The 19,501-nt window shown below is 43.9% G+C and overlaps 1 protein-coding gene across 1 annotated transcript in view; it reads right to left on the bottom strand.

The window, feature by feature from the left end:
* Positions 1 to 16,990, bottom strand: part of SYNE2 (spectrin repeat containing nuclear envelope protein 2) — a 351,232-nt gene extending 334,242 nt beyond the window's left edge. The window contains exon 1 of the mRNA XM_066608185.1: positions 16,855 to 16,990. The gene's annotated coding sequence lies outside the window, so the exon portion shown is untranslated. The remainder of the gene's footprint in view (positions 1 to 16,854) is intronic.
* Positions 16,991 to 19,501: the final 2,511 nt, after the last annotated feature.

Raw genomic sequence — 19,501 nt, forward strand, 5'->3', positions numbered from 1 at the left:
CATCAACATCTCAACTGATTTGGCAAAAACACTTCATATAATGGCATTCTCTCCCAGAACTGCTTCACTGATGAACTGTCCCTATTGGCATCATGAACATGGTATAACAAAAGTGGTCTATGAAGTAGGCACTACATGTGGCGCATCCATATGGTACTACTGAATGAAGGTGTTCTCTAGCAGAAGCAATGCTTATAGGGTTAAGTACCAAAAGCACAGAGGGTAGTAACCAGGTCGAGATCCCCACCGCTACAAAGCTTACAAGTAGGACTTGTTTGATCTATGCATCACACAAGACCCCAACTAACTAGTGTGGGCACACTTAGGCCTAATCCCCATGGCCGTGTCAAACTCTGCCAACTGAATATCGCAGTGGAGTCTGACACGGCGCCCCCCAAAGACACTATACTTACCTCTTTGGATCCGCCGTGAAAGTCCTGTCTGGCGAGCCGGCATGACGCGCCGACGGTGGGCGGTGACATGTATTGCCGCGATACTTCCGCTGTGCTCACAGAGGAAGTATTGCGGGACAGACGGCTTCCATTGACTACAATGGAAGCCAGCACCGCGTATTTCCGTGGAAGATAGAACATGCGGCGATTTCTTTCAGGCCATGGAAATCCGCAGTAGAATTTCGCAGCGTGAGCATTGGAAGGCAGAAAGCTATTAGGTTCAATAGAACCAAATAGCTGTGTAATAACGCCACAGATTTCTGCTGTAGGAAACGTGGCAGAAATCTGTCTGTGGGCATTAGCCCTAATATGGACAGATGGTTTACACACTGAACAGTTCACAACAGTCGGATTAATCTGGGCTGTGGCTAACATACAGATTAAACTGTGTTTGCGGACAGCAAGTTGCAGACTTATGGCCCATTTACGAACAAATTTGATCGATAATGGTGCAGTTTAAATGCAAAAAAACCCCGCTCAGTATTAGTTTGCTGGTTGTCATCGATGACTTTCAGTCAGCATAAAAACTATCGCTGGCTTCTTGTCCCATGTAAATGCTCCCCGATCAGCGCTTCACATAGGAGGTGAAGTGCTGAGCAAGAAGCAAGTGATCCAGCTGTGAAATCTGCCTGTGCAAACGCTCTGCATGAGTGCTAACTAACTTAGTGGTTGCGTCAGCGCTCGTGCAGTCTTTACCCAACTGTCGTCCCGTGTAAAAGGGACATTACTTGGACGTTTAAAAGTTATTGTGGAATCTTGGATTTCCATGCTCAGGTTTGTTTGCGAAAACAGCGGTATCCATTGCTAATGTGAAGTTATTGCCGAGTCTAGAGTTAGAAGTAGGTAGTTAGTAGTCGGTAGGCAGTTATAATTAGTTGTACCATTTGCTTGCTTCGCTGGTGTGAACTGTTCTATCCCATTTATCCTCAAGCAACTACATATTTATCTTTGTTCCAACATCTCCTTATTCTATGCCATATCCTAAAAGAAGCCAGCGCCCTACCCGCAACCTGTTACACTTCTACAAAGCTGCAATGTGGCCAAGTGATTGAGGCCTTAAGGAGAATAAAAGAAAAAATTACTCAGATTCCACGGCTCAATCCCTTGTTTGCCCACTTTGGGCACACCACCTTGTCTTTAAATTACATACACTTAGGTCAACACCTGAACTTCCTACATCTCAATTGAACAAATAAGCAAGTGTATCAAAGCAACTGAAGCTATAAAGGAGTGTAGAACTGAAGAACTGTGTAGGCACTGCCTTCCTTCCTGCCAAGCGTTCCCCATACCAGATCAGTGACCACACAGCTAAATATTACTCCCTCTGCAAAATGAGCCGTGGTATAAAAAGAGACACGCTGTTTTCTAGACTGTAACCAACCTACACAGTTACAAAGTTGTGTTTTTCAAATAGGCTTTGTGGAGGTCTTTTTCCTGACACTCCTACCATTGTCTCATTATATTACTGTCCTAAAAGCAGATAGCTGGTATCTAGCAAGCCAGATTAATGGCCTTTTTATCTCACAATTCTTGTTTGACTGATGGAAGGAGCTGGTGATATCATCATCAATTCGTCTGCGTTCAGGCAGCCCGTTTAGGCTGTACAATTGTTGTTGAGAATCCTGTAGTCCTTGGGCACTTATCTTTAGGGTTTCACATTCCTATGTGATTGTTCCCAGCAAGAGAAAGCACGTAATCTTGTAGATATGATACCTTTTAATGGCTAACAAAAATACATGATGTTAAGACGATTTTTCGAACCAACGTAGGGTTCTTCTTTAGGCCCCCTGTCCACGGGCGTTGCGGAGCCACCACCGAATCTCCGCCGGTCAGCCCTATCTGAAGAATCAGGGCAATTCACAGCATGCTGCGAATTGCCGCCTGGTGAACCAACACCCCCCAACAGTAATTCAGGGACCATAAAACTTTAATTCCCTTATCATTGTCTAATAAAAATGTTTGTGTACCTGTTGCAGTATTCCTGGCCTGACGACCCCCTCCCCCCCTCCCCCCAAACAGTGATTCAGGGACCATGAACCACCTTAAGGCCACTCTCACAAACGCAGCTTGGAATTGTGGCATTTTTTCCGGAATTTCGAGCAGCATTTTTGAACACGTAGTACAGCGTTTGACAGCACTTTTTAATGTCCCCCATCATTATGATGAGGTGCGTTAAAAGACACAAAAACGCAAAAATAGAACAGACAGCTCTCGAAAATCGCGCCGTTAGGAACACCATGTTCGAGCGCAGATTTAAGTAACCCCATTAAAATCAATAGGAGAATTGTACCGTGGCTAGTACAGAGTTCAGGATGCCGCACTAATAGCGGTAAAAAGCGGTGTGTGTGTGTGTGTGTGTGTGTGTGTGTGTGTGTGTGTGTGTGGCCTGCGGGGCTACAAACAAATTTTCATGTAGTGCAGGAAATGCGTCATGTTTAAAAAGATTATGCCAAGGGGCTAGATCATGTACGGGCATTTTGTTGCAGCTCTATGTAGCACGATCTAGGTATGGGTATGGAGGGGTGGGGGTTGGAGGGGGTCCGAGCTGAACTTTTGCACCCAGGCCCCTGAGCCTTTAGTAACGCCCCTGGATTATGCAATTCTGACTTGTGTAATACAATCCAATTGATTGATCTGCATACCGGTTATCAAACTCTCACGAAATCCGCAATTCCTATCCAGCCCTTCTCCTCTGTTACTATCTTCTATAAAATATCACAGGTAAACAGGTAAAGCAAATTCCTCGTTATTGCTAGTTATTGACGGTTAGAAAGAAAGAAGGTTCATCACTTATCAGCATGGCTTCATGGTCTGGAATGAGACTTTCCCTTGCACACTCCGATGTATCCCGGGTTCTCTCCCTCACTTTATATCCATCTGAACTGATGTGTCGAGAACCTGGGTGACACTTGTATGCGGCATCCTTGTCTGTTAGGGAGGAAGAACCATCACTAGCCAACAAAAGAGGAGCTAAAGACTGGCCGCTCTGTCTGGTCCAACAAGCATGAGTTAGAAGGCACTTGCCTTCAATGGGAAACATCGCACTGATCCCGCAGGCGCATCGCACGGCATGAGCTACATGCTGCGTGAAAAAGAAAATAGCTCATGTGAATAAAACCTAATCAAAAGAATAGATTTCATATTTGCGTGCAACACATTGCACAAAACCCGCGCAAGAACATATTTCATCAGAATACGCCCTAAGTCTTAATATAGATATTCAGCAATGTAGCTGTCAATACATTGCAAACTAAACTCAGCATCTAATACAATATTGTTCGTGCTCTGGAATCTTGTGATAATATTACATCAGTGTTATATAAAGTGTGATACCCATGTAACACTGGACTTGTCTCAGTAAGTCATGTTGGATTTCTTCAGCTGACCCATCTGTTTTTCTCCCCCAAGGTACCAGCGCCCAGTGTCCCTCTGCTACCTCCTACATATAAACTATGTTTACACAGAGACTGGGATAACAACTCTTGGCCAGCACTTCTATCTGTGGGCTGCTTTGGTCCCGGCTTGTGAGACCATGTAAACAAATAGGGAAAATTAGTTTGCAAACAAAAGCCAATATAGAAGGAAAGGAAGCGGTCCACCAGCCCAACTCCAGATCTACGACAGAGCATGGACTTGTTTGATCATCCAGATAAGCAAGCAACTTTGGAAGGAATTAGTAGCTGTCTCATGTAAGTTTGGTGTGTAGTGAGACTCTATTCTTTTGAATGGAGTCATATACATGAGCAATGGCTTGTCCTATCTTTTCACGTTCCTCCGAACGCATGGCCTATTTTTTTCAATGGCACAGTAAAAAGACTGCAGGCTGTTCGATGTGCACACGAGTGCGATGTGAGGTTTCCCATTGAAAACAATGGGAAACACTTCCCGATCCTCCAACGGGCCTGAAAGCCGCAGTTTCTGTAACTCCCATAGAAGTGGATGGAAGTGAAGTAAACAGCATTTGAGTAAGTTATGTGGTTTCTGTTACTGCTCACATGTGGAAACAATGTAGCTTGCTGGCTTTTACCACTTATGTAATTCCTATCCTACTTTCAGTGGGAGCATAGTACAAGGTGTTGGGAGAACCGACATGACAGCCAGCGAGAGAGAATCCGAATTTATGTGGGAATACCACTTTATTCCCATTTTAAAATAAATTAACAAAAATATTATCTCTGCAATTAGAAAAACAGTACAATTATGTGCTTGCTGCAGGCTGTGGGTTTGACATCTACAATTAGAAGCTTTGGTTAAAACTGAGTACCGTATGCAAGATAAGTTCTATTATTAATTTAAAGGGGTTGTCCCGCGCCGAAACGGGTTTTTTTTTTGGTTTTTTTTAACCCCCCCCCCCCCCCCTTCTCCCCCCGTTCGGCGCGAGACAACCCCGATGCAGGGATTAAAAAAACAAACCGGAGAGTGCTTACCTGAATCCCGGCGGTCCGGCGTCTTCATACTCACCTGCTGAAGATGGCCGCCGGGGTCTGCTCCCTCCGTGGACCGCAGCTCTTCTGTGCGGTCCATTGCCGATTCCAGCCTCCTGATTGGCTGGAATCGGCACGTGACGGGACGGAGCTACACGGAGCCGGCATTCTGCACGAGCGGCTCCATTGAATACAGCAGAAGACCCGGACTGCGCAAGCGCGGCTAATTTGGCCATCAGAGGCCGAAAATTAGTCGGCACCATGGAGACGAGGACGCCAGCAACGGAGCAGGTAAGTATAAAACTTTTGATAACTTCTGTATGGCTCATAATTAATGCACAATGTACATTACAAAGTGCATTAATATGGCCATACAGAAGTGTATAGACCCACTTGCTGCCGCGGGACAACCCCTTTAAGTAATATGTTCTATTGTCATTTATTTATCATTTGCTCTTGGAACAAACTTCCAGCAGACGTGGTTGGAAACTCAATAAATGAATTCAGGCATGCCTTGGATAAGCAAATATCTATCCTAAGAGAGAAATAAAAAGGAAGTAATACGTGAGCAGACTGGATGGACCACGTGGACTTTTTCTGCTGTCAATCTTCTATGTATTAACACCTTAGTGACCAGCCATACTTTTTACAGCAGTCACTAAGGGGCCATATTCCAATATATACGCCTTTTTACGGCACTGGCATATGTCTTCTCTCATAGGAAGGCTGTCTGATGACTGCCAGGTTCGTATAAATTATCTGTTTTGGCTGTTTAACCCTTTCCGTGCTGTGATCAATAGCGATTGTGGCATCTTAGCAACTGACAGGGTCCTGGAATGCAGCAATGCAAAAAAAAAAGGGAATTGTGAAGCACTAGTATAAAATAACTATATAAGGCAGCCTACACATCTGTATTGGAAAATCTGGTCAGTTTTTCTTACGGAAAAATGCTAAAGCAGCTGAGTGGACTCACGCAGCGTTTTACGCTTACGGTCATATGAGCCCGGCCTTAATGCTTTATAACTTTCTGTGCCACCAATTGTTCACCCCTTCAGTAGATTTACATCAGGTTTTATTTTGCTAAGGTAAAAACTGCTTTTTAAAGGTTTATGATAAGGTAAAAACTATGGCAGAACGTTATCATGGTCTTGCTAAATTTGGCTATTTGCAGTGTCTATCCTGATACAACGCCTTAAGCCTAGGGTCACACGGGGCGGATTGCCGTCGGAAATCTCGCGGTTTGGCCGCAGCAAAAACCGCGAGATCTCCGCTGGCAGAGCCGCCGCTTAAGCCGCGGCGGCTTTGAAGCGGTCCGGCCGCTTGCTCTTCCGTTGCGGCCGGCGCTCCCATAGAGGAGAGCGCGGCCGCAGCGGAATGCAAAAAAGAATGAGCATGCTGCTTCTTTTAAAACCGCGGCTGCGGCGGCCGCAACCGCGGTTTCAACCGGATTTACCGCAGCGGATTAGCCGTCCCGTGTGGACGAGATTTCTGAGAAACCTCGTCCACATGGCTGGCTAATCCCGGGCTTAGCGGCCGCGGGCGGTTTTGCCGCGGGCGGATCTGCTGCGGCAAAACCGCGGCAAATCCGCCTTGTGTGACCCCAGCCTTAGGCTAGGTTCACACAGGGCTGATTTCCAGCAGAATGTTTGCAGCGCACATCCTGATGCAGATCAGCCACGGAATGCCTGCCTCCAAACCTCCATTCCTTTTATGTGGAATTGCTCTTTAACCCTTTCATGACCAGGGGTCATTGATGCACCTGCGTCCAGGTCACATTCTGCAGTTCTGGTATCCCCACGTTAAAAAAAAAAACATTACTTTTTTTATTTTTCAGGTGCACATCTACATGAGGGCTTGTTTTATGCGGGATACGTTTTATTTTTCAATGATATCAATTAACGTACCATAAAATGTATTAGGAAATTTTAAAAATGTTTTAAGTTGGGCAAAGTGAGAAAAAAACAATTGAATTTTATTTATTTATTTGGTGGTGGGGGGTATTTTTAGAGCTTTGAAGCTGCAGTAAAAGTGACATGTTATCTGTATTCTTTGAGTCAGTATAAGTACAGCAATACCAAATATTTACAGTTTCTTTTTGTATAGTAATACTTTAAAATACAGTCAATTTAAAAATACTTTAAAATATTATGCGGGACAATCTGCATCTGTATTGGTACTATTTTGGGAAACATGACTTTTTAATAAATTTTTATTCAGTTTTTTCTTGGGAACAGAAAGACTAAGCAGTGCAATACTGCCATTGTGTATGTTTTTTCTGACGCAGGTAATCATGCAGTGTTAATAATGTGATATTCTTAAAAAATGACCGTTATGAATGAATGATACCAATTTTTATAGTTTATTATCTTTTAGATGTAACTAGGAAAAGTTTTTTTCTTAACTTTTAATATTTTTTTCTTTTTTTTTTTATACATTAGTCCCCAGGCTTCCATGACATCTGAATAGCACCCCTGCGATCTTATCGCGGCAGGCCATTTGGGACATCTAAGTGCCGATCAGAACATTTAAATGCTGCTGTCAGAATGGTCTCTCATTGCAGCTGTTGCCGACAGCCGACAACTGGCACCCGCCGTGTATGGAAAGAATTTGGCTCTCGAGCCCACTCTATACACAGCATGTGTAGTGGGTGGCTGTATATGTGACAACTACACGAGGTATGTGCACTTAGGACGTATATAGCCGTATGTGTATCATGAAGCAGTTAAAGAAGAGAACTATCCAACTAATGTCAATAGAGAACCCAAAACTGACCCGTTTTTGTGATCAGTCGTTGTCAGATGAAAGACCCTATAAATACTGGCTCTTATGACGTGTTCTATTAGGATAAAACTAGAAACACCATTTAAAAGGGACACTACATCTATACCATGCCTTATATCTACAATGCTTTTGGAAAGTCTCCAGACATACATTTTATTCTACCTATGAACACTACAATTGCTGATGGGACCAGATCCTTGCCCCCGCAATGACTACTTTGTCTGAGCTGCTTTAATGATGCTGTACAAACTCCGACTGCCATATATAATTATACAACTGTAAATAAAATAAGATTTATTCCCCGGCCACCGCCATCCTGTGACAACTAGAGAAGAACAAATATTTTAAGTGGTAATTCGCCGATTAGATGTGTACTCAGATGAACACAGTAATAACATCTGGCCACAAGCCCTGCCAAGACGTACGTGACGCAAGAGCCTCAAAATACTTTCTGGTAAGCAAAGCAAAGCAGGCAACTCCTTCACCGCTGAGGAATCTGCTGCTGTTTACGCAAGAAATGTAGGCGGGCTAAGCCGGGCAGCGTTATATTATTATGCTGGAGTTTATACGTGCTGGTACAGTAATAGAGCACCCCTGAACGGTACATATCCATGCATGTATTCTGTACTAAGCCATTCTGGAAAGCAGAGGGTCCCACAAAGCTTCCTTCTCTCGTAGCCATATACAAAAGGCACAATACTCGTAGCAATAGATGGCCCTTTGCTTTCAGTCCAATGCAGGGTTACATTTCCTTCAGGAGTAATGCCTGATCAGTTGCCTACTAGCAGAGCTATCTAAAGAAAAGGGGTTGTCCAAAGCATAACTTCAAAGTCCGCTCCAGGAATATAGTGGCCCCTCCTGTCTATGCCCCCACAGGAGAAATGAGGAATTACACTACTCCCATTGAAATCAATGTGCTGTCCATGTAAGGAGTTCAGAAAAGGCTGCTGAAGATAAAATCAAGTATGTTGACTCCTTGCACAAGGAAGTTTAAGTAAAGCCAGAAGCACAAGATACTTTGCCACCACTATGAAGACACAGCAAGTAGACTAAACACAGAATAGAAAAAAGGTAAAATCCCCCCAGTCAGAGGCTCATCGGTCACACTAGCAGCCACTGACCCCCTGCTGTATGTCACTGACACTAGTAGTCACTCACCCATCTTATCAGTTCTGGCTCTTTTCTCCCATTAAGTCACAGTATTTATTTAACTAAGTCAATATACATTATCAGCATGTGGAAAGGGGAACTTCATACCGAGGATTTCAGTTACACTGTAACAACCTTTTTGGGCCGGTCTCACGCGATCGGATTTGCATTGTAGAATCAGTGATGGTCACCCGCACGGACAATACGCAGTATTCTGCAAGCATTCAGAAAATAGAACATGCTCTATGTCCGCTCACATGGGTGGACAGCGATTGCAACTTCCGCTTTATTCTAGTGTTCTAATGGCCCTATCTGGTAATGTTGCCCCTCTCAGTGATCCTAATAGTAGCAGAGACCACCATTATTGGCCCCAGTAGCAATAGTGACCCCCATAGTAGACCTCATTGAAATCAACGCGAGCTGTGCCTGCAGTTACAAGTGCTGGCCACTACACAGAAACTTCTGCTGCTTCCGCACCGACCTCTGTGTATTTGCAGTGGTGACAGCATGCGCCCACTCAGCTGATCAATCGGAATCCCGAGCGACGGGATCAATTATTGACGGCCTATCCTGAGGATAGGTCAACAAATAGTATTTTCCACGGAAAACCCCTTTAACCTACTCCATCTTTAGCCTCAATGGCAGCCGCTGCTTTCACCAGACTGTGACCCCTGAACTTACACCCCTCCTTCTACATCTGTACTGTATACATGATGGGGTTTTCATGCATAACGCCGGGGAGGGGAAAGATCAGGGCTCATAGTCTGATTACAGAAGCAGAGATGTCAAGCTGGGAGAGCCCTTCACATGGTGATTAACATTGGTTCATGAAGAAAATGGGAATGGCCTTTTTAGAGGCATAAGTTAGATAAAAGGGTGTAGATAACTAGAGCAAGTGTAGTACTTCAGGATATAATAGCAGTATCCCATCTAGCATGGTTTAGCAAGAAAATAAAAAAACAAACAAAAAAAAAAAAGGTACCGTTAGATTGATAGCATACCTAATCTTTGACTGTGTCTAAAGGTTCCTTTACACAGATCACCTATTGTTCAGAACACTCCCTGAAGTGTACGAATGACAGTCATTCATTTGCTTTTACAGAGCAATGTTTATTAGTGGTTAGCCAAGATATCATTCATAGAGGGGATCTCCATGCAAATTCAATTGCAAGTCATTCCAATACAAATGACTTTGACTTTACACCAGATGACTTTTGATCACCCAGCAACTATTTTTGGAAGCTGAAATGAAACGACTAGCGATGTATCACGCATCCCACTGTCAGTGGCCGTATTTACACTGCATGAATATTGTCTGAATTTGTTCTGTTGAGTGATTATTTGGCCAATAGTTGTTCCATGTAAAAGTACCTTTAGTTTTCACCTCTGCTCTTGCAGCGACCAAGACACAGACATGGCGGGGGTAGAGATGGCACTTGTCATGGGGGCTCTACCAACTCCTCCCCTGAGGGACGTGCATAATCTCAGCCAAGCCACCACTAGGCCTCTTCCAGTCAATGCTGTGACGGCAGTTACCTGAATAAATGCTGTGGTGGATCTGAAGAGCTGTCACAGGTGACGCCACCGTTCCTTTACTCCGATGTCCGACGGGCAAATAAAAGTGTCCACACACAGTTGAATTAGGAAAACTTAATCACTGGGAACGGACAGTGACTGGAACTTTCATTCTCCACCTTACAACTTCACACACCAGTGCAGGACGAATAGTTCAAGGAGGAGAACACAGGATGAAACCGGGCCTACAGTCTAGATTATCTGTATGACTCTGTTCCTGGACACACACACTCCAGGACAAAGGATGACACCGGCCTACAGTCTAGGTTATCTGTATGACTCTGTTCCTGGACACACACACTCCAGGACAAAGGATGACACCGGCCTACAGTCTAGGTTATCTGTATGACTCCGTTCCTGGACACACACACTCCAGGACAAAGGATGACACCGGCCTACATTCTAGGTTATCTGTATGACTCTGCTCCTGAACAGACACACTGGAGGAGGATACAACACTCTACTGACACTCACTTGCAGGTGGATACTTGGACACTGCACGGCAGCTCCTTTTCTCACTCTCACTTTGGGTAGAGGTCCTGCATTAGAAACTGCAGGATACCTCTCCTTCCATTTTTTACCACATGAGGATTGAAGGTACTCCCATGTGGCCGGCACTCTCACTCCACACTCTACTGTTGAAGAAATGGAACTCTCTCTGGCACCCACTGTACATTATACAATCTTTCATACCCACATGACATGACAATTGGTTACAATTTCCAGACATTCCTAGACATTAACCTCTTGCATGCTGCAGCTGGGCACTACACATAACTAAAGACAAGACAATCTGCACAGTGCATCCACATTGAAGATATGACATGTATAACAGTTATAGACAATTATGGAGGGGCCAGATATATGTACTTCGGGCCACTACACTGCAAGGGTCAGAATGGGAGACAAAACGATTGGCCAGGATATGTTACTGTGTAGAAGGATGTAGGGTTCCATTATTGAGATGCTGAAAGAGAAGGCACTAAATATCCAGCCACTGTCCACCAGACAGTTTGGTACTATATCAACAAATGACCTCCTGGACTGTGCCATTGTCTGGTTTTAGAAGTCAATCACTAGCCTGAGAAGGTGGCAAGAACAAGTGTACACTTCATGCCAGCGTGCATATAGTAGACCCAACTTAGCTTAAGCCAAACAAAAAAACACAGCAAAATAAAATGGACACAATATCATGAGCAGGACAGAGAAGGTCAGTCAGGTCCACTAGATATCACTTCATTAGCCAGCAAGGGCCTATTAAGTCTACCATGGCCTCTGGGCTGTATGAAGATCATGAGCCCACACCCAGAGGCACAGCTATAGAGGCTGGTCAATTTGCACTTCTCTCCCTTTTAACAAACATGTTCTTTACCCCTCCGACAGCTCACATTCTTCCTGTGACTGCAACACCTTGATATCACAGGCTGTCAGTACCTTTTCCTCCTCGGCCCCATCTCCTTCAATCTGGTGCCTCAGAACACCAGGGAGGAGGGTCTGAAAAAGCAAGGAGCCAAAGATATATGTTAGTTTTTGCACAGTCAAGTCATGACCGGGAGAAGTTGTCATAGCAGCCTGGGCTGAATATAAAAGAAAAGAGAAAGTAAACGTCTTAAATCATCTGTGATCACTGGCTACAACTGTCTATGATCACTTTTACAGTCTCCAGAGTGTCTGTGTAGAGCTAGTATCTATAGTCATATGGTCACTGTATAACCGTATGGGGATAATATTGATCCTTGTGGATTTTTCTTTACCTGGATATTGTTTACACTTAGGCAGGCTGCACATGAACGGTATTTTGCTGCAGAATCCGCAGTCATCGTCTGCATTGATGATTCACAGCAAATACCATTCAAAACATGCTATGTGAACTTGATATTTCCTTCACACTCACGGAAACAAATTGCGATTTCCACAAGCAGAGGAAAAACGGCAGCATGCTCTATTTTGGTGCGGACTCTGTGCAGACAGCTTGCATTGAAGTCAATGGAAGTGGTCCGACCCACAGCCCATCCACAATTGACATTGCAGATTGGCCGAGGGTACCCGTGTAATCGCCTAGCAGCTGCGTGGGAAAGACTAACATTAAAAAAAAAAAAAAACAATCTCTACTGCGCATGACCGACAAAGAGTGTCCGAGGTCATCCGCAGTACAGAAGAAACAGGTGGGGGGGGGGTCGTCGACTGGGGTCAGAGCTGAAATCCGCTGGGGAAATCCACATGCGGATTCCATCTCTGCTGTGTGCTTTCGTTTTAACTGTTATTGTATGTCCTCGTGGGGACTTGAACTGTTGGTCTCTGGTTGCCTGGCATAAAGAAGAGAATTTGCTGGGGTGACGGAGGCGTCCAAGCTGAACTTTGTAGCCAGGCCGATGAATCTTTAGCCATTCCCCTGCCCTCACCAGTCTAAAATTCTGAAATGTCCAGATACTGCATAGATACAGTAAGAACACCAAGCTTACTAAATAGATACAGCACCAGACCTAAGCTTACTACACAGATACAATAGCAAAACTAATACATAGATACAGTAGTGGAACAAAGCTTACTGTAAAGCTACAGTACCTGAACAAGGTAACTGTATAGATACAGCACCAAAACCAAGCTTACTACATAGATACAATTCCAGAACAATGCTTACTACATAAGTACAATACCAGAAGCAAGCTTGCTATATATGACAAGAATACAGAAATCCAGCTTCAAGGACGGATGGTTGCATACCTACTTAAAGGTTTCATACTAGACTATAGTCCTTCTAGCTATTCTTCTTTACTTTGGCTATTTCTTCAGTAAGGTCAGACTTTTTTCACATTCATCCGTCCTTGAAACTGGACTTCTTTCCCCTTAACATTTGTGGGTTTGTAGTACTCCAGCTGCTACCGTGCTTGAGATTATGGACATTTGCTAGTAACTGCTGGAGGGTTACCTGACTTGTTACATTTGCCTATTGCTTTGATAAAAGCTTCACACATAGGTACGATACCAGAACCAAAAGTCAAAACATATATACTGTACCAGAACCCAGCTTACTAAATACAGTAACAACATCATGGTTACATTTGCCTGTGTCAGAACAAAAATATACCCATTGCCAGAGTAAAAATAAAAATGGATCTGTCAAATATAGCATATAGTATATGTTCACTTTATTTTTGTATACCTGCATAGGTTTTATAACATGGTGTGAATCTACTCTGAGAGCGCCTTCACACCGTCGAGAAAAAAAAAAACAAAAAAAAAAAAACGGGTGATTTTCTCACGCTGTGAGAGTGAGTGAAAATGCATGATTATGAAACCAGCGCCTGCCCATTGAAAGCATATGGAAAACATTGTGATCTCCTGCTGCTGCTGTGACAGCTGCAGCAGGGGATTCCTTCATCCCTGCCGTAAGTCCCCTCATCACTGAACACTGTGAAAGCAGCAGCAGGAGATGGCGATGTTCTCCCATTGCTTTCAATGGGTCCGGTACTGCTGCCGAGCTGTTGAAAGCAATGGGATGAAGGGAACCTCTGCAGTAATGCAAGGCGGTTTTCACATGAACACTCCTCGCATCCAGGGGTTTTTAGAAGGTTTGTGAGAGCGATATCCGGCCATGAATGACAGCCGCATTACAACGTTAGTTGTACAGAGTCTACAACGCCACAGTAAACACTGTAAAAAGCATTGTGGCCTAAGGGCCCCTTTACACAGAACGATCATTCAGATTCTCCCCGGATCGTAGGAATCTGAACAATACTCCTTCAGTTTAAGTGATGCCTGCCATTGAACAGTGGAAGACATATTGGTTTGTTTCTTGTCCATCATACAGTTTCTGCAGGCATAAAAATCAAATGACGATCATATAAACAGGTAGTAGTTCATCTATGAACAACTGCTCATTTACTGTGAATGGAGGTGGCACTTAAAGCGACCCTCCAGTACTGGACAAACAAAGATGGCCAACTGCACACATTGTGCATTCATATGCATCATTCATCTGGGGTCGGTCTCACAAGAGTTGATTTCAATTGTGGCTTCCGTGATTGATATCCTGGTAGGCAATCAGCGGTAAAGCACGGGTATTGAAAGGCATGCATTTTTGAATTTTCCTCCACACTTGCGTATTCCGCGAGCGGAAGAAAAATCGCAGTATGCTCTATTTCAACGCGGATTTTGCACCACAGGCCTCCGTTGATGTCGATGAAGGCGTGCGACCCGGAGGCCATTCACAATTAATAATGCATATGGGCTGTGGATACCCACGTCATCGCTAAACAAAGATATGGGAAATACAAACAAACAAAAAAAATAGTACTGCGCATGACCGCCTGTGTGCCTCCGCAGTCATACACAATCCAGTTACTTGCCATACACAGTGTCTAAGGCTTCTTGTACACGGAGGGATAAATCGTTCCCATAAGTGAACTATGACAGACTTCGCTCGTGCAGCCTGTTTACACCGGCAGATAAATCATTTGCTATTTATTTCGGAATTGCGAACGTAAATTGTTTTAGTCAGGGAATGCGAGCGACTAAACGATTGCTGCTTACATGAAACGACGTACGAACGAGCAAACGATTAGTTTATGCTTACAGAAAATGAATGACGAACGAAAAGCAAACAAATTTTCATTTGTCGGTCAATCATTGGCCATGTTTACAGTGAATGATTATCATTCAAATTCGCACAAGCCAACGATTTTGTCAACGAGCCATTAGATGCTACATCTGATTTGATTGACAAGTGTTGCCCACGTGAGCAGCACTGACCAATAGAAGCAGCATGTAGTGTCTTAGACCAGTGTTCCCCAACTCCAGTCCTCAGGGACCGCCAACAGGTCATGTTTTCAGGATTTCCTCAGTGTTGCACAGGTGATGTAATTATTGTTGGTGCCTCAGACATTGCCACAGGTGTTCTTACTATAGGATATTCTGAAAACATGACCTGTTGGTAGTCCCTGAGGACTGGAGTTGGGGACCCCTGTCTTAGACTACCGATGCATACTATTCACAGTGTACATCAGGTAGTCAGAGAAGCGTTGTGGCCACCTTTATTTGTACGGGACCGGATGGTCGCTTTAAGTGCCCAACATTCGTCTTGTGTAAAAGAGCCCACAAGTTTAAATATAATTCAACAGAAAACAGATAAATGTGATACTGCATGCTTTATGCCAAAACTCAACTCTACTTCTTTGACAAACTCCACAGTGCTACATGTCTACTTCCAGTATGACAGCTGACAAGCCACGGTTGACTTCTCCCCCATCTAGTCAGTTGAAGTTGCTTAGCTCCATCTAAACACACTGGAAGCATGTCTAGCACATGTCTCAAGGAGTGCGCCTTTATATAGACTGGAGAGTTTCCTCAAGATAACTACAAAGGAAGATAAATAGTCTTTTATCACCCCCCCCCCCCCCCCCTTCCCATAAGTCAACGGGGATTTATGGGGGAATAAGACACTTATCTTCCTGCAAAACAGGAGCATATTAAAAGTTTAGTCAAAACTTTTGTGTACTCCGGCTAGGACTCTTCATACAATGGGTGGTTCCCTGTGTCACAGTTGGAGCAGACTGACAGCTGCACAGATTTCCTAACTACAAAATTACCAGTCGCCTGTCCAAGCCTCTTCACTCCAGTTTGCAGAAAACTATCACTGTTTGACACCAGCCTGAGTTGCAGTGATGAGCTGCACCTGTAGTCTACTGTTTTAGGAGAGCAGGCACTAAATATTTACCTTCCCTACTCCTGCTCTATTCTATTACCAAATCACCCCTGATCGTAAGGGTGGGTTCACACATGCAGGTTTTATATGTTTATTTTTTTTTAAATGCCGTTTTTGAAGGCAAAACCAGGTGAGGATCAAAAAAGAAGAGAAAGAACAAGGATGTGTTCACACTTTTTGCTGTGTTTTTGAACTGCAGCAGAAAAAAATGCATTTTTTTTAAACTACATGCATTGTTTCTACGATTTCTTTAGTATGGTACAAAAACGCAGCAAAAAAAAAACAAAAAAAAAAAACAACCCGCAGCCTAAAGGGCAGATACATCTTTGGATTCTCTCCTAGTTTTGGATTCAAAACCGAATTAAAAAAAAAAAAAAAAAAAAAGCTGCACGTGTGAGCGCACCCAAAAGAATTCAGCATCACAGACAACTGCTCATATTACAGTTCCCCAATATATTAAAGTGGATCCACAGGTGGTGTGTGTAATAAACTACTGATGTGCTCTATACACTAAGTATCATATATGCTGTACTGCCCACTTGCTCAGTGCGCCTCGTGAAACAAATGCATAAGATCATATAATCAATCGCAGTCGTAAGAGAAGTCTGATCGATTGCTTTCAACTTGTTTTGTACCACAGACTTAACACTGGTCATAACAATCCCTGTGGTGGCGGCCATCTGATCCCACACATCACAGATCTACTAATGTATCCTAGATAGGATTCAAGTTTCCAATGCATCCCCTACAAACAACAAGGAGTACTTACATTCTGTATGCAGATGCCCAGTCCAAGCCCTGGGGGGCGTCACTCACAGGACTCCCTGAGTTAAACTCTCTATCGATTTTCTTTTCGCAATGTTGTCTGCTGATTATTTTACAGTTCCCTCCCAAATGTGTCTTGTTCCTTGCTGCTCCTGTCTAGTTCCTCTGCTCCCTCCCTTCCTTCCAAGGTCTCCTCCCTCTTGTCTCTCCCTTCCTAATATTTCTCCTCCCTGACAATGCTCTCTGCTTGTATCTTCCTCACTGTTTTTTCATCCCCCACCCTTGCTAAAATTTCCACTCCCTGTTTATTTGCAGCCCTCCCCTTGGTATTTTCATTCCTAAACCCCTTACACTGTATTCCCTCCCATCCATGTGAGCCCTTCCTGAATTCCCACCCACACTGCTTGTCTCTGTAGAGCTCATGTATGTAATGCTACTGGGCTCCATCTGCAGTGCTGCAGGTCCCCCTAGGGACAGGGCTTTGAGTTTGCAGTAAACTATTGTGCAAGTTGCTACTGTGAGTCATGTAAATGTGATACGTTAACACTGCGGCTCACCGAAAGAAACATTAGTAGGGAAAAGTGTCAGAATCCTGATATACACTCAGCAGGCTGCAATTTATGTTCTTGTACTTTCAGCAACAACTTGTTTTCAAAGTGTTGTTCATTATGAGACTGACAAGTAAGATTTTACAAAACCCTGATGTTTCCAGAGGCTAAGTGGTTAGCACTGTTGCCTTGCAGTGCTGCGGTTCTGGATTTAAGCAAAGCGCAACATTTACTAACCTGCAAAACAACAAGCAAATAAACTTCTACAAAATAAGATCTTTATCATTTCAGTCCATATTGACATATACATACAATCAGGATCACACTTAACCCTTTCCAATCCAATTTGTATCCTGGTTTTCCTAGGGGACTTACTCTTTTTCTGTCGTTCTACAACAGCGCTATCTGTTGGCTAAAGCCAGTACTGCATGAGGTGACACGTTGGATAGGCTCCGACAGCAGAGAGGCTGGCAATATACAGTAAGAGAACCCCGACGGACGACTTCCAACATCGGAGCTGTACAGCCTTAAATCATAATGTCTTCACAGGTTAGACAGTGGACTGGAAAGGGTTAAAATACAGGCAGTTGCATGATCTGCCCTATTCATAATAACAGTAAAGAGCATGTGCAAAATAAAACCTCACCAAAAAAAAAAAATACACTCAGGTAACTTAGTATAGTAGATGGTATAGTGTCCCATGCACAAAAAAACATGCTCTGCGAGCGCAAAAAGTACAGTAATATACTCAAATATGTGCACAAAAATGCCTTCTTTAGAAAGCAAATACAATAAGCTGAGTCGCACACAATTGCGCATACACCTGTGTGAAGGTACTCTTAATTACATATTCAATGCAAACGAACACCCCAACTTGCGTTTCGCCCAGCTTCGATTTTACAACAAGCTGATGTACATGGTGGCTCAGTAGTAACACTGTCGCCTTGCCCTGTGCCTCCTCCTATGTTTTACTCCTATCAATCTGCCGTTTCACTAGGATGCAACCGACCCTGGGTACTGTGAAGGAAAGCCATTCTGTAGTGCAGAAGGCTTCTCCCTTTACAGCGCTTGCTCCCTGATGGATCCGATGCACTAAAAGGGGCTCTCAGTGCATCGAGTTATGACATATAGTAGTGTACACCTGATGCACTGAGCCCCTGTCAGTGCATTGGGTGAGGGAAGAAGCCATCTGCAGAATAGAGCAGCTTCTCTTCACAGCCCCAGGGACAGCAGGACAGGAGAGGAGTAAGACACATCGGGAGTGGTGGTACATACGGGGCACAGGCCTGTTAAAACTAAATTATATATAATGCAGACACTTATTAATAAACTGTAATATGGGAACAGAGCAGTTGTGTCTGCAGCTGTTCTATAGCGAACAGGTGCAGACATATCTGGATAGAGCGCCCTCTACTGTTATACAGCTGGCTGAAGACAGATTTCTGAGCCCCCTTGTCACCTAGCTGCACAGCAGAAGAGGGGTTTTGTAAAGAAAATGTACAGAATAGGCTAATAAAACCTATTGCAAAAATGCTTATAATAGTCTGTTCTGCACATTTACAAAAAAACTAAAGGTACACTTTAAGGTTGGTTTTAAATGAGCATAATATGAGAGTAATAGGGACAAGTCTCCCGGTCTGACCATAGGTCTACCGGCCCAGACTCACAGCATCATAGGTTTCTATGATGTTCTGAGTTTGGGTTAGTGTGCCCAGTGAAACTTCAGCGACTGAGAGCCAGGCCTTCAGCCGGGGAGACGGCGGAGTACAAGATGATGGTGTTTCACAGTGGCACTACCATCTCCTCTCCTAAGAGCCGAAGCACAGGCCCGTTAAGCTGATTGCTGGGGGAGAAGATTTAACAGTTCCTACTACCGAGGATTAGTCCTAGATTTTCTTCATGACGCCAGTGCCCTTAGAAGTCGCTCACATCAAATAAATGAGTCTACAAACGCAATGTCTTTCAAAACCAGAGGCACTCCATCTTCTTTTACTCAGGGTTTCAACTCTTGATTTTCCAATAAAGTACCCCATTTCTTGACACGCTTTCTTCCCTTTCACAACTTTCCGACACACTTGAAAGCAAAGAGTCCTTTTACCAGCC

The sequence above is a fragment of the Eleutherodactylus coqui genome, chromosome 6 (genome assembly GCF_035609145.1).
Source record: "Eleutherodactylus coqui strain aEleCoq1 chromosome 6, aEleCoq1.hap1, whole genome shotgun sequence".
Lineage (NCBI taxonomy): Eukaryota > Metazoa > Chordata > Amphibia > Anura > Eleutherodactylidae > Eleutherodactylus > Eleutherodactylus coqui.